We start from the raw sequence: 12,964 nt of genomic DNA, 5'->3' as shown, positions 1-12,964 counted from the left end.
GATAGCTTTTGGCTTTGAACCTCCTCTAGGGAAAGCCTATCGGACTTTCTAGCTAAGCAGTGGACGCGATGCCTTGAACTGTTCAGTTGTTTGTGTAAGCCAAGACAATAGACTACACATAGTGTGTCCACAAACACAGTTTGGCTCTTACGGTTGTGTTGATTTTGGCCCTGAACAACGCCTGGTAATTCATGAGTGCTTTAGAGAATTTAGCCTTCTCAATTCTCATAGAACTGGCCTAGTTCACATTCATATAGGTGACTTCTTATTAAGAGTATCCTGTCATACTCCACTTGGATGTCCAAACTATAAGAATCATTAAAAGTAAAGCTTATCTTACTAACGCTACAGGTATCAATCTTCTTATCATAGAAATAGGTAGGAGTAAACCTCCTTAGTGATACATGAAGTCATCCATAATTTAGTTGTCCTTTTGAACCTAGATCTTGAGATCTCCAGTCAACTAGGTTGGGTTGCCATTATGGCGACTTTTAAGTAATAGGTTTTAATCTTATTCCCCTCAATAAATGGTACACTTGCTCTCTGGCTAGCCCTTTACTCAATGAATCCGCAATATTCTCCTTTGACTTTACATATTCTATGGAAATTATTCCATGTGAGAGCAAATGCCTAACGGTATTATGTCTTTGACGATTGTGTCGAGACTTACTGTTATATATATGATTCTGTGCCCGTCCTATTGATGTTTTACTATCATAGTGAATGCATTTAGTTGGCACAGGTTTAGGCTAAATTGGAATGTCTTCTAAAAAATTACGAAGCCATTATGCTTCTTCTCCTATTTTATCTAATGCAATAAACTCAGATTCCATTGTCGATCTTGCTATGCATGTTTTCTTGGAGGATTTCCAAGAGACTGCAGCACCTCCCAAGGTAAAGACGTATCCACTAGTGGATTTTGAGTCTTTAGTATTCGATATCTAATTTGCATCGATGTACCTCTTGAGTACTACTGGATATTTGGTATAGTGTAAGCCATAACTCCGGGTATGTCTTAGATACCTAAGTACCTTAATTATCTCTTTCCAATGATCAGACCCTGGATTACTTGTTTACCTACTCAATTTGCTTATAGCATAGGCTATATCTGGCCACGTGCAATTCATTAAGTACATCAAGCTTCCGATTATCCGATAGTACTCTAATTGTGATAGTCATGCACCTGTATTTTTTGACAAATGAAGACTAATGTCAACAGGTGTTTTAGCAGGACGGTGTAGACCGCCCGAAACTCTCTCCTCGCGCCCCCCCTTTCGGAGAGGGCACGAATTGGGTCCGTGCTACTACAGTTCGGACTCCCGTCAAGGTTCTGAATCTAATCTCACAAAGTGCAATGTAAGACTGATAAATCACCAAATTGTCCAAATTTGGCAATTGGTTTTGGAAAATCAATTTTGAATCAAAAGCGCCAAACATGGACTGCTTCGCCAGATTATGGAGTCGCCACCTAAATATTTTGTTTTGAGAAATTTAGGAAACCCTAACTCGTGCCTAAGGCCACGTGTCCATCATCACCAAATTTGCCTCGGCTCGAGAACTTGGGTACGAAAGGGGAAGGTTCTGAAATGAGCACCCCTGCTCGCCCGATCAAAGGATCGGCCTCTACTAAACATGATATGTTCTTTTATAAACACATGTGTTCTTATTCCGGTTATTTAGCTAACTTACTATGTGATGCGCACAACACACAAGTATAGACTAAATCGCCTACATTGGAACAAAACAATTCAATGTTTGTTTTAAAAAATGGTTTGAATTTGCCACCTTCAAGTGGGCTTAGAATTGCGGATTTGCCACCAAACAATGTGGGCTTAAAACATGATGATTTGCCACTCTAAGTGGGCTTAAAACTCACATTTTGATGACTTGTTCCAATTCAAGTAATGAAGCCTTCATCCACAGGCATTCATGCAGTTAATCATTTAAGCAAATAGCCTCATGGCAAGCATGCTGTCATGGCAACACTCACACTCGTGCAAGATGCTAAAGCATAAATACTCACAGTGTACTCCAAGCCAAAACAGAAAACTAGTTGGAAATCAATGCATGATCCTAATTATGTTAAAATGCCTAACGCAACACATGCAAAATGCAATTAATAGGCTCGGCTATCTAAGATGGCATATGAATGCAGCACTTGATAACATGTATTCAAATAGGTATTGAAATACGATGCAGTTTGAATGATGCGCCGAGCCCGGTGCATGCAATACAAATGAATGGATGCAAACATGCAAGCATAAGGTATGCTAAACAAAACGTGCCCTAAACTAACCATCAATAGTTGATAAGTAAAAGGGAGAAAGAATGGGGTTGGAAAACATGCACACACACACGCATCCTTATTACAACATTGTACCCTCGCGATGGTGGGTTCGAATAAAAGCTAAGCTAATCTTCAGCTAAGCTAAGCTACTAATCTAATTAAGCTAATTAGACTATTACAAACCAAAAGGAATAACTAGTATACTACTTACTAATTATTACAACAATTAACTAATTAACAAATTAACTAATTTACAAATTCAAGTTAACTAACAAGTAAAGCTTTAAAAACTAAGCTGCTCCAGCTCTGTTTGAAGAAGATGAAGATGCATGCTTGGTTTTAGCCCCGAAAAGCTCTCTAGTTTGCTCTTTAGAGGCTCTATTTGCAGGGTGTCCTCAAGAATTTTTGCTGAACCTTACCAAAACAATGCTGAGGAGTGCACCAGTGACCTGCCGGCCATGAAGAGCTTCTGACGGCCACCTGCCAGCCAAAGATGGGCCTCTACCGGCCAACAATGCAAGGGTGCCGGCCATGAATGTGGCACTGCCGGCCACTGGTGTGCTGTGACACCAAACTGCAACAGAGCACAAAATAGAGAAAATTGAGGGTCTCCCTAGGAACTTGTGTGTACTATGCCACTCCATATCATCTCAGAACATCAAAGGAGGGAGATCATTGGATCCAAGACCATCAATCAAGCATATAATGCTTGATGGCCAAAGATCCAGTCTTGTACACATTCAATAAATGCACAATAAACAAGACACTAAGACCACGGTCTTATCATGAGTGATCAAAGGCAATGGAGACAAAGAGAATTGGCTCATTTTCATCACTTCAAGTATGAAATGAACCAATTCTTCTTGTGTTCAATATAATGTCCGATTGAACACCATGCAATGCAAACAACATGATTATCTTGGCATATTTTACTTGGTTGATTTTGTTTACACATTTTAGATTACCAATAAATTCCTTAATCGGTTGGTCCAATTATGAAAGTCCTCTAATGGGAAAGATGACAGATATTTCAATGTCAAAGTGGCATGCACAAGACTCTATCATGTAAGCAATACATGCAAAACAAGTTAAGGGCCCAAAACACTAAGGCTAGTGAAGAGCATCATACAAGAGGCATGCAATACATAGCACAAATCACCAAACCAACTCTGGACTGAGCTCAATCATGCCAAAATAATGGTCTAAACATGCTGAAATGGGAGCTCAAAATGCTAAAAGAACATGCACACATGTTGGCCTATAAGTGAGGCATAATACACAACCCTCAAAAGCCATGAAGAAGTGAGGTATATGAGAGTGTGACTGCACTATATGCACTGAAAAAACATGTTAAATGGTGCCATACCATGCAAACATCACATGCATAACATGTTGAAGGCCTCAAAACTCAAAGCTAGTCAAGACATTCACACAAGAGGCACGCAATGCATGGCCTAAACAACCAAATCAGCTCTGGACAGAGCTCAATCAAGTCAAAACAAAGGCCAAAACATGCTGAGAAGGAAGTTCATGAGGTGATAAAATCATACTCAGGCATTGGCTCACAAACAAGGCATAAGGCACAACTCACAAAAGCTATGAAAGAGTGGAATATGTGAGAGTGTGACTATGCTATATACACTGAAATCATGTGAGAACTGAGGCTAAGGCATGCAATCATCACATACAAAGCATGCTAGGGACTTTGAAACTCACAGCTAGTCAAAAGCCTTTACACTATAGCTATACAAAGCAAGCCTCAAAGGGCCAAGACCACTTCAAACAGAGTTTAAGCATGCTAAAACATGAGTAAAAACATGCTGGAGTGTAGCCAAAATAAGCTAGAATGGTGGGCTAAAGCATTAAGCATACAAGGCTAATTAACAAGATTACACTACAAGTGTAAGAAGCATGCAAGCAATAACCAAACCAGCCTAAAACAGAGTTAGAGCAGGCCCAAAAAGTCGCAAAACATGCTTGAACTCAGCTTAAAAGAAGGAGAAATGCATGCTCATTTGGTAGGCCAACAAGACATGCAAGCAAGACAAGAGGAGAGGGGACCACCCCCTCCTATTTGGGACCTCAAAACCTTCTTTCCACCACTAAAATTCCTCTGGAATTCAGTGGTTAAAAGGGCAAAAAGAGATAGTTCCAAAAGCTTTAAAGGATGGCCCAGAAGCTTAGCAAATAAGGCATACAAGCGGGTGAAACACCCCCAACTCCCACAGGGCCTCAAACGAACATTTTTAACACTTAAAAATAGAGCTTTTTTTAGTTAACAACCAAGCCTAAAATAGCATGCAAAGGTGGCTAATATGGTATACAAAAATAGGCTTAAAAGTGGGAATATGCTCACCCTCGAAGCACAACAGCAAGCTGACAACTTCTGAGCCAAAAACCATCTTTTTGATCTCTAAACAAACCTTCAAGGACCTCAGCTCCAAGGTAGTGGTGTTTGACTAGGTGTTTCTTTGCAAAAATGTGAAGAAAACACACTTCTAAGCACTATAGAGCACAATATATATATATAGAGAGAGAGAGAGAGAGATTTTGTCTCTAAAATTTCTTAACCTCCAAATAGGGGGAAAGGCCTCCCCTTATATAGGCAATGTAAGCAAAAGCTTGCTTGACAAGCTTAAAGCTTGCTTTCATCCCTCCATACGTGTATGGAGGATGGCTCAGTGAGCCACAGCTGACTCAAAATATCTGAGAAAATATCTTTTAAAACAAAGGTGGCCGGCAATGCCTCATTTATGGCCGGCAGGGCCTAGCCCATGGCCGGTAGCCCTTTATGATGCCCGGCAAGCCATCAAGGACACCACAAAACAAAGACCAACATATGGTCCAAAAATGAGACAGAATAGAAATAGGGTTTGGAAGGATCAAACATGGAACATTCTGTCGTGAAAGTCAGACACTCAACGAGCAATCAAACTTGTTGCTGGATGAACCTACAAGAACATCCATGTCTTGAGGACGGTCAAAAATGGGGTGTCTACAGTTGCCCTTCTTTGACAGAACTTGAAAGTCATGAGATGACGGAAGTGAATGTCAAAGCCCAAAGACGATCCATTTTTGACAAGGTCGAAGACTCAGACAAACATTTAATATAACAATATAGAGATGCGCCCGCAGGCTGGGGCAAAAATGACATGCATGATGCAAGAGCATAACTTATGATTATGCAAAGAGAGCTCTAATGAAGCATTTATGCAAAATAAATATAACAATTTAAGCAAACCGACAAGTTGTAGCCGTCTTACTCATTTCAAAAGAAAGGATGTAAGAAAATTATGCAATCTTAACTACGGCTTACGCAAGAAAGACAAAAAGTGACTATCGGGAACACCCAAAGTCTCAAACGAAACATCTCTTAGCGTATCAAACGCGAAAGGAGAAGGACTATGCAAGAAAGCGCAGTCATCCAAACGCATGTCAAACGCGAGAGGAGAAGGGAATCCAAACGCGTGTCAAACACGAGAGGAGAAAGGTAAACCAAACGCATGTCAAATGCGAGAGGAGAGAGGTAACCAAACGCGTGTCAAACACAAGAGGAGAAAGGTAACCAAATGCGTGTCAAACGCGAGAGGAGAAAGGTAACCAAACGCGTGTCAAACGCGAGAGGAGAAAGGTAACCAATCGCGTGTCAAATGCGAGAGGAGAAAGGTAACCAAACGTGTGGTAAATGTGAGAGGAGAAAGGTAACCAAATGCGTGTCAAATGCGAGAGGAGTAAGGGTAACCAAACGCGTGCCAAACGCTAGAGGAGAAAAGGTAACCAAACACGTGTCAAACGCGAGAGGAGAAAAGGTAACCAAACGCGTGTCAAACTTGAGAGGAGAAAGGTAACCAAACGCGTGTCAAACGCGAGAGGAGAAAGGCAACCAAACGCGTGTCAAATGCGAGAGGAGAAAAGGACGTGTCAAACGCAAGAGGAGAAAGGTAACCAAATGCAAGTCAAACACGAGAGGAGAAAAGGTAACCAAACGCGTGTCAAACGTGAGAGGAGAAAGGTAACCAAACGCATGTCAAACGCGAGAGGAGAAAGGCAACCAAATGCGTGTCAAACACGAGAGGAGAAAAGGTAACCAAATGCGATGTGCAAATGAAAAGGTACATAACAATGCATGGGAGACGTGCATAATAATGCAAGTGAAACGGTGCATAACAATGCAAGTAGAACGATATATAACGATGCAAGTGAAAAGGTGCATAATATATGCGAGTGGAACGTGCATAACAATGCAGGTAGAACGGTGCATAACAATGCGAGTGGAACATGCACAACAATGTAAGTGGAAAGGTACATAACATGTCTTGTGCACAATAATCAATGCATGTGCGATGTAATATGTTCAATGAAGAAATGCGCGTCTTGGAAAGACCGATTTAGTTGTGACCTCCGATTTACCTCTTGGAGGGGTGAAATATATTTAAAAAGGATACTCCTTGTTTGAGTTGACGGGCGATGATCCTCGCGCACTGCAAATGTGATTCTGGGCTTCCACGGAGGCATTTTGAATCAAATTTTGAGCATAACCTGCATTTTTTTGAACCCAAGGACACATATCAGGGTGGAAGAGGTAGGGGAAACTAGTGGAGTCCTGCCGGCCATCAGGGGATGTTGCCAGCCCCCTGCCAGCCATTAGTGGCCACTACCGGCCAATAATTGTACACTGCCGGCCATCGATGTGCCACTGCCGGCCATCAATGGCAGATTTGGGCAAAATGGTCCTTTGACCCATAGGTCTTTAAGTAGGGGTGGAGACACTTTATTTCCTCAAAACCTTCCTCCCTTGCTCTCTAGGTACTCCTTCTCTCTTGATCCGCACATTCTACGCGTTTCCCAACACCCTAGAAACATTTTCTTCGCGAAAACCCTTTCGTTCTCTTCGATTTGAACCGATCAGAATTTGATTTCAACGCTTCTTCCATCATTTCCACCGTTCAAGGATCATTTCCCTCGAGTTTCTCCCAAGGTTAGTACACTTTTCCCGGGTTTTCAACTTTCTTTGACTTTTCCTCTTTCCTAGGGTTTACTTTATTCAAAGTTCACCATTTTCCACATTTTTGCTCATTTCGCATACATTTTAGATGGCAGACGATATCCCACATGACGAGGGATTCCCCGCGCTTCCTCCGACAGAGTTTGTAGCGGACTTCGAGGCCGAGCCTGAGGTTGAGCCCAAGCCACTACCGCCGAGCATTCGCCCATTTGATTCGACGAGGTACCACCCTGAGATGCACATTATACCAGTTGCGGGAGGCATCAAGGCCTTCGCTGATTTTGCCGAGGACGCGTCAGACGACCTCTTGCTGAGAGAGCCTATGTCTCACTTGTCGGCCATAGCCGTAGAGGTACAAACTTCACTTTTCTGCAATACCACCTTTAACCGTTGCATTTCTTGCACTGTTTTGATTTGATTGCATCACATGCCTTGATCTGACTGTATTTCATACACTGCTGCTTCACATTCAACTATTCTTTCAATTGTACTTTCGTTGCTTGATCTAATTGCATCACATGCATTAACACAAGATAGATCTCGCTCCTTCCGAGGCTACGGTACCACAATAGCTCGAGATTGGTACGACGAGCTTCTATCTGGGGTCCGTGACTCATCGACGGGATCAACTTTGGTCCGTTTTGCTCCAGTTTGACACGGGTCACAGCGAGCTGCCCTGTCTTAGGGGCTCTTGTGGAGAGGTGGTGGGACACTACCAACTCCTTCCACTTCTCTTCCACGGGGGAGATGACGATGACTCCCTACGACTTCGCCATGATCACTGGCTTAGGCATTGGAGGTGATCCGATCCCCCTCGATCCTGACATGGGAGAGTGGAACGCTACATGGGTTGCACTTCTCGAGGCACAACCATCGACACTTCGGGCAGGTATGGTTCGATACAGCTGGTTTGAGGAGCAGTTTCGAGGAGTTGAGCCCAAGACCGTTGTGTAGACCGAGCAGTACGCCAGGGGCTTTCTCTTGTTCCTCTTTGGTACCACCTTGTTCTCGAACAGGTGGAATACCGTAGGCCTATACTTTCTGAGCGCATTGGTGGTGTTGCAGCGAGTCCCGTTCTACGACTGGGGCAGAGTCAGTCTCACCACTCTATACGGATATATGAGCTCGACCTCTTGGATGTGTGGGACCTTGATTGGTGGTTATTAGAGAGCCTGGGAGGTACGCAGCTTAGTTCCCCCTCTTCGCTTAATATCTCCCGCTTAGCATTTCCTGCTTTACATTTATGCAACACATGTACTTTCTGCATTTTCTGTATCCGCTCATACACTGTATGCTTTCTGCTTTGCATTTTCTGTATACGCTCACACCACACACTACACACACAAAGTCTAATCTCTTCTCTAAACTTGCAATTTCTACGCATTGTACTACATTCTATTCACTGTATTTTCTGTACTCTATTCATACACTGTATTGATCACATTTTCCTTGCAGCTGTGGGTGTACGCAAACTTCCCAGTTCTTGCCCCAGAGCCCATAGTGGAGACCCTAGCAACAGTCCTGTTCTCTCGGGTGTATGACGGCTTGCTTCGTCGTAGGACTCGAGAGAGCTTCATGTTCTTCTGACAGTATTTTGACACAGTCACGGCGCGCGAGGTAACCCAAAACATAGTCATGCTGCTTTTCAACTAGTTTGATACACATAGTAGTCAATTGATAATGACTAATCATTTGTTCATTTTCTTATCTTCAGATCGCATGGAAGCCATGGGACGTGATACCGTCAGAGGCCAGATTCGCATATGAGACCGCTAGGGTCGTGGCTCGCTACCACATCCTCTTTGAGAGACCAATCTGCCGCACTTGGTTCCTGAGTGAGCGCTTTATGCGCCAGACCTTGAGCTTGCCTGCCCTGTTTATACCGGCACCTCCAGCATCCATGAGAGAGACACATAGGCTCTCTGAGGAAGAGGTGATCTAGTTCATGGTAGGACTAGATGCAGACCTTTTCCGTATGGAGGGTGACTACGCGACCTTCATTCAGACGCATCTGATGCCGCCTCTGACCGGCATTCACAGAGGTGAGGGAGTTAGAGCTCCAGCTGCGAGAGGGAGAGGGAGAGCGACCAGATCTCGCAGGATGAGAGATCCTGAGGTGAGGTAAGAGATTGGATGGCCAGAGCTGCCGACTACATTGTCTTACCGGAGACGTTCTGGGCAGACTTGCCAGATCCCCATTGAGCCTGCACCAGCTGGTCACGCACTTGTCGGGGTTTGAGGCCCGACTCCGATATGCACCGAACTTCACATTTTGCATATTTATTTCCTTTCAACTATGCCTTATAGAATACTGATCCCTTCAATACACTTACAGGCACCCATTGAGTACATAGGGCAGGCCCTAGAGCTCGTGGCTTCCATGACAGACATGGTGCAGATAAGCCTGGATCTGCTCAGCCTCTACCGGATCCCGATAATTTTTCAATTTATATTTCATGCCATAAAGTTTTTTTGCTAACACATTAGCACTGCAACTGCTCCACACTTGACTGATCTGGCACATTACACTAAACACTACATCGACTGTTCACAACAAATACACTGTTCCCACACACGGCCCACGACATACATACACTGCAATCATCCACTGTTCACAGCAAATACACTGCAATCATCCACTGTTCACAGCACATCATCTACGATCATTTACTGCCTACAACACATCATCTTTTGCATCCCATATACACAGACTAATGCGTTCTCATAAATTGCCCTTTTTAGATTTCTTTCGAGATGCAAGCCCCATCATACGCCCCAGCAGGAGCAGAGGCAGGACCTTCAGCGCCTCCCCCAGCAGCAGAGAGAAGAGGGAGACGGGCTCAGACACACGACCAAGGTAGAGCCAGAGGCAACCGCAGCGAGAGTGGCCCTTCAGAGCCCGTTCTGGGCGATAATGATGATGAGACGAGCGAGGAGGCTGGGGTGGCGAGTGCACATTCAAAGTCCTCTGGGGATGGAGACGGTGACGCCGGCTCAGGTTCAGCTGGGGGCAAGGCTGGAGAGAGACTAAGGAGGGCGCTGATTCAGTTTCAAACAACGGAGCCGAAGATGATAGTGCTCCAGAGTCCGCTTGACCGAGGAAGAGGACAAAGAGGGCCTCTCGATCATGAGATAGACAACACCAGTTCAGACGCTTTTTGCTTTGTTTTCTTTTTTGCTAGTAGTTTTTACACATTGTACAGCCTTAGGCAGTTTTATTTTCTTTAAAACTTGTACTTTTGTAAAAAGAAACCATGATGGGAATGAAAACAGCTTTTTGGTTCAAAAGGTGTTACATTTTACATTCTAAGCATTGCATCGCATCACACAACACAAAAATGAGATTGATCTTGTTTGAAAATTGCACATTCAAAATACATTGCTCTTAACCAGGTAGTGAGCCAACTAACAACCAAAAGAACAAAAAAAAAATGACTCTATATAAACAAAACAAGTGCAACTCGATAAGCAAAATGCATACAACTCGATAAGCAAAGTGCATACAACTTGATAAGCAAAGTGCATATAACTCGATAAGTAAAGCTAAACAGTTACAACTTAAACAGACATGTTCAAGCTCGAAAAGAACCAAAACAAGACCTCGAAAGGTGCCGATAACAGAATACAACTGTTGAAAACAACTGAATCTTCACACATGAGGTCAATGGGCACCACAGAGGGACTGCCGGCCATGGGGAATGGCCTGCCGACCATCACTCTCCTCTACCGGCCATTAATGTGCATCTGCCGGCCATTGATGAGCCATTGCCGGCCATCAATGTGCTGCTGCTGGCCATCGATGGCAGAACCTCCGAAACGTCAACACCTATCCTCTACTCAATGCCTTATCTTCTATAAAAGTTCCAGCTTCGTGGGTTCTTTATTCTAACTCCATTTTTGCCCCCAATGGAAGCATTTCTTGCCCAAACACTCTCCGATTGGCTTGCAGCTTTGGATGGCTCAGAAAAGTTGAATTTCCGGGGTTTCAGAATAAATGCACTATTCACGTTAAGCCGCACCCCGCTGCGTTTTCCATTTCTCCATGTTGCGGCTAGGTGTTGGAATCTGGCAACTCATGTTCTTAGCTTCGGCGGACAAGAGATATGTCCCACTTTTGAAGATTTCTAAGCTTTGATAGAGTCTCAGCGTGATAAAGAGATCTTGCCCTAATTCCGATTTGGCCACATCCAAGCTCTAGGACTGATGTGTGGGCTTACTTTGCATGACGCTTGGTCTTTGATTCGCGACGGAGAACTGGATATTCCGAGCTTGATTCATCGATTTTCTGATGTCGGTGACTGCGGCGACCATCTTTGGCAGAGTTTTCGGCGACACGCCCTCGGTTATGTATGTTGTCTCATTTCTTGCTTGCCCCAGGCTCCGAAGGGTCTAGCGTCCGTTTGATTGAGGTTGCCCAAGGCTTAAAAGAGGGCAAGAGCTGTATTGGCATGACACTAGCTGAGACTCTAATGGGTTTGGATGCCTTCCATCGCCGGGAGACGACCAGATTCGCAGGGAGTCCACTACTCTTGCAGGTAATGTTTCCCACCTTTCTCATATGTGTATTTCTCACATCATTCGTCCCTCAGGCTCTGTTTTTCTCTCAAAATTCTTTCTCACTTTTCTCTCCACGTACACCTCTCTATTCTTTAATCTCTCTTATTTTTCATCCCTCCCTAGATATGGCTGATGGACAAGTTGAAAGTAGTGGACTCATGCCCAGCATATTCAGCACGTGACTATTTCTTTCGGCAACGACTAATTGATGCCCCAGATGAGGGATGGTGGTGCGAATGGATGTGCAGTTTATCTGCTATCGACATTGCTTGGCGTTGCCCCTGGCTTAATCTACCAGCGATGAGTTACAACATGTCTCGCCAGCCGGGCATTCAGTTGGTTGGCTTGACACACTGTGTCTTTTACTTCCCATTTTGATTCCGGCACCAATTTGGACATGACCAGACTTGTCCGGAAGAGGGGATAGAGTACCCTACTGCATTTCCAGTCCGAGGCTCACATCTGGCTCGGTATGCCACAGCATGAAGGACGAGAGAACTTCTAACCCCCGCTCCCAGTTTCAGTTGCACCCTTTCTGACGAGTGTATAGCTTGGCTTGATGAAGAGGCACAAACTGGGCCTACTTTGGCAACTGAAGCTTCCACAAGCTCTAGGAGGGGGCGCAGGAACACCTAACTTGACTATGCCCCGAGTTTATTGCTTTAATCTGTACTTTCAAGTTTTCTTTATGAATGTAATAAAAAATAACTTCAATTTGTACTCAAGAGTAGAAGAACTTTGTATTGAAATCAATGTAATTGAAAGTTGTGGGTACTAAAAATTTTTCGTTTGGTCCAAAAATGGTCGAAGTTGTAAAAAGATTAATTAGAGAAAAATCAACTTTTATTAAAACTTTTCAAAACCATTTTTGATATGAATCAAAACTGGACACGCTTGAAATTTGTCCTCGAGATGCATAACCCCGAATCCCAACAACTGGAAAGTTGCCCTTAGTCTAAATAGCACTGCACTGGAGATCACAACCGAGCTCTTGAATGTAGGAAGTGTTTATGGCTGGACTTCAGAATGAAGTTGCCTACGTATCGCAAATATGAGAATCATGCCTTACGTAGTTCGGTTCAGGTTCACTCGTGTATTAACACTCTTCTTTTGTG

This window comes from Camellia sinensis, chromosome 2 (genome assembly GCF_055761805.1).
Source record: "Camellia sinensis isolate YWXY chromosome 2, ASM5576180v1, whole genome shotgun sequence".
Lineage (NCBI taxonomy): Eukaryota > Viridiplantae > Streptophyta > Magnoliopsida > Ericales > Theaceae > Camellia > Camellia sinensis.
The sequence above is the reverse complement of the archived record's forward strand: the minus strand, read 5'-3'. Positions refer to the sequence as shown.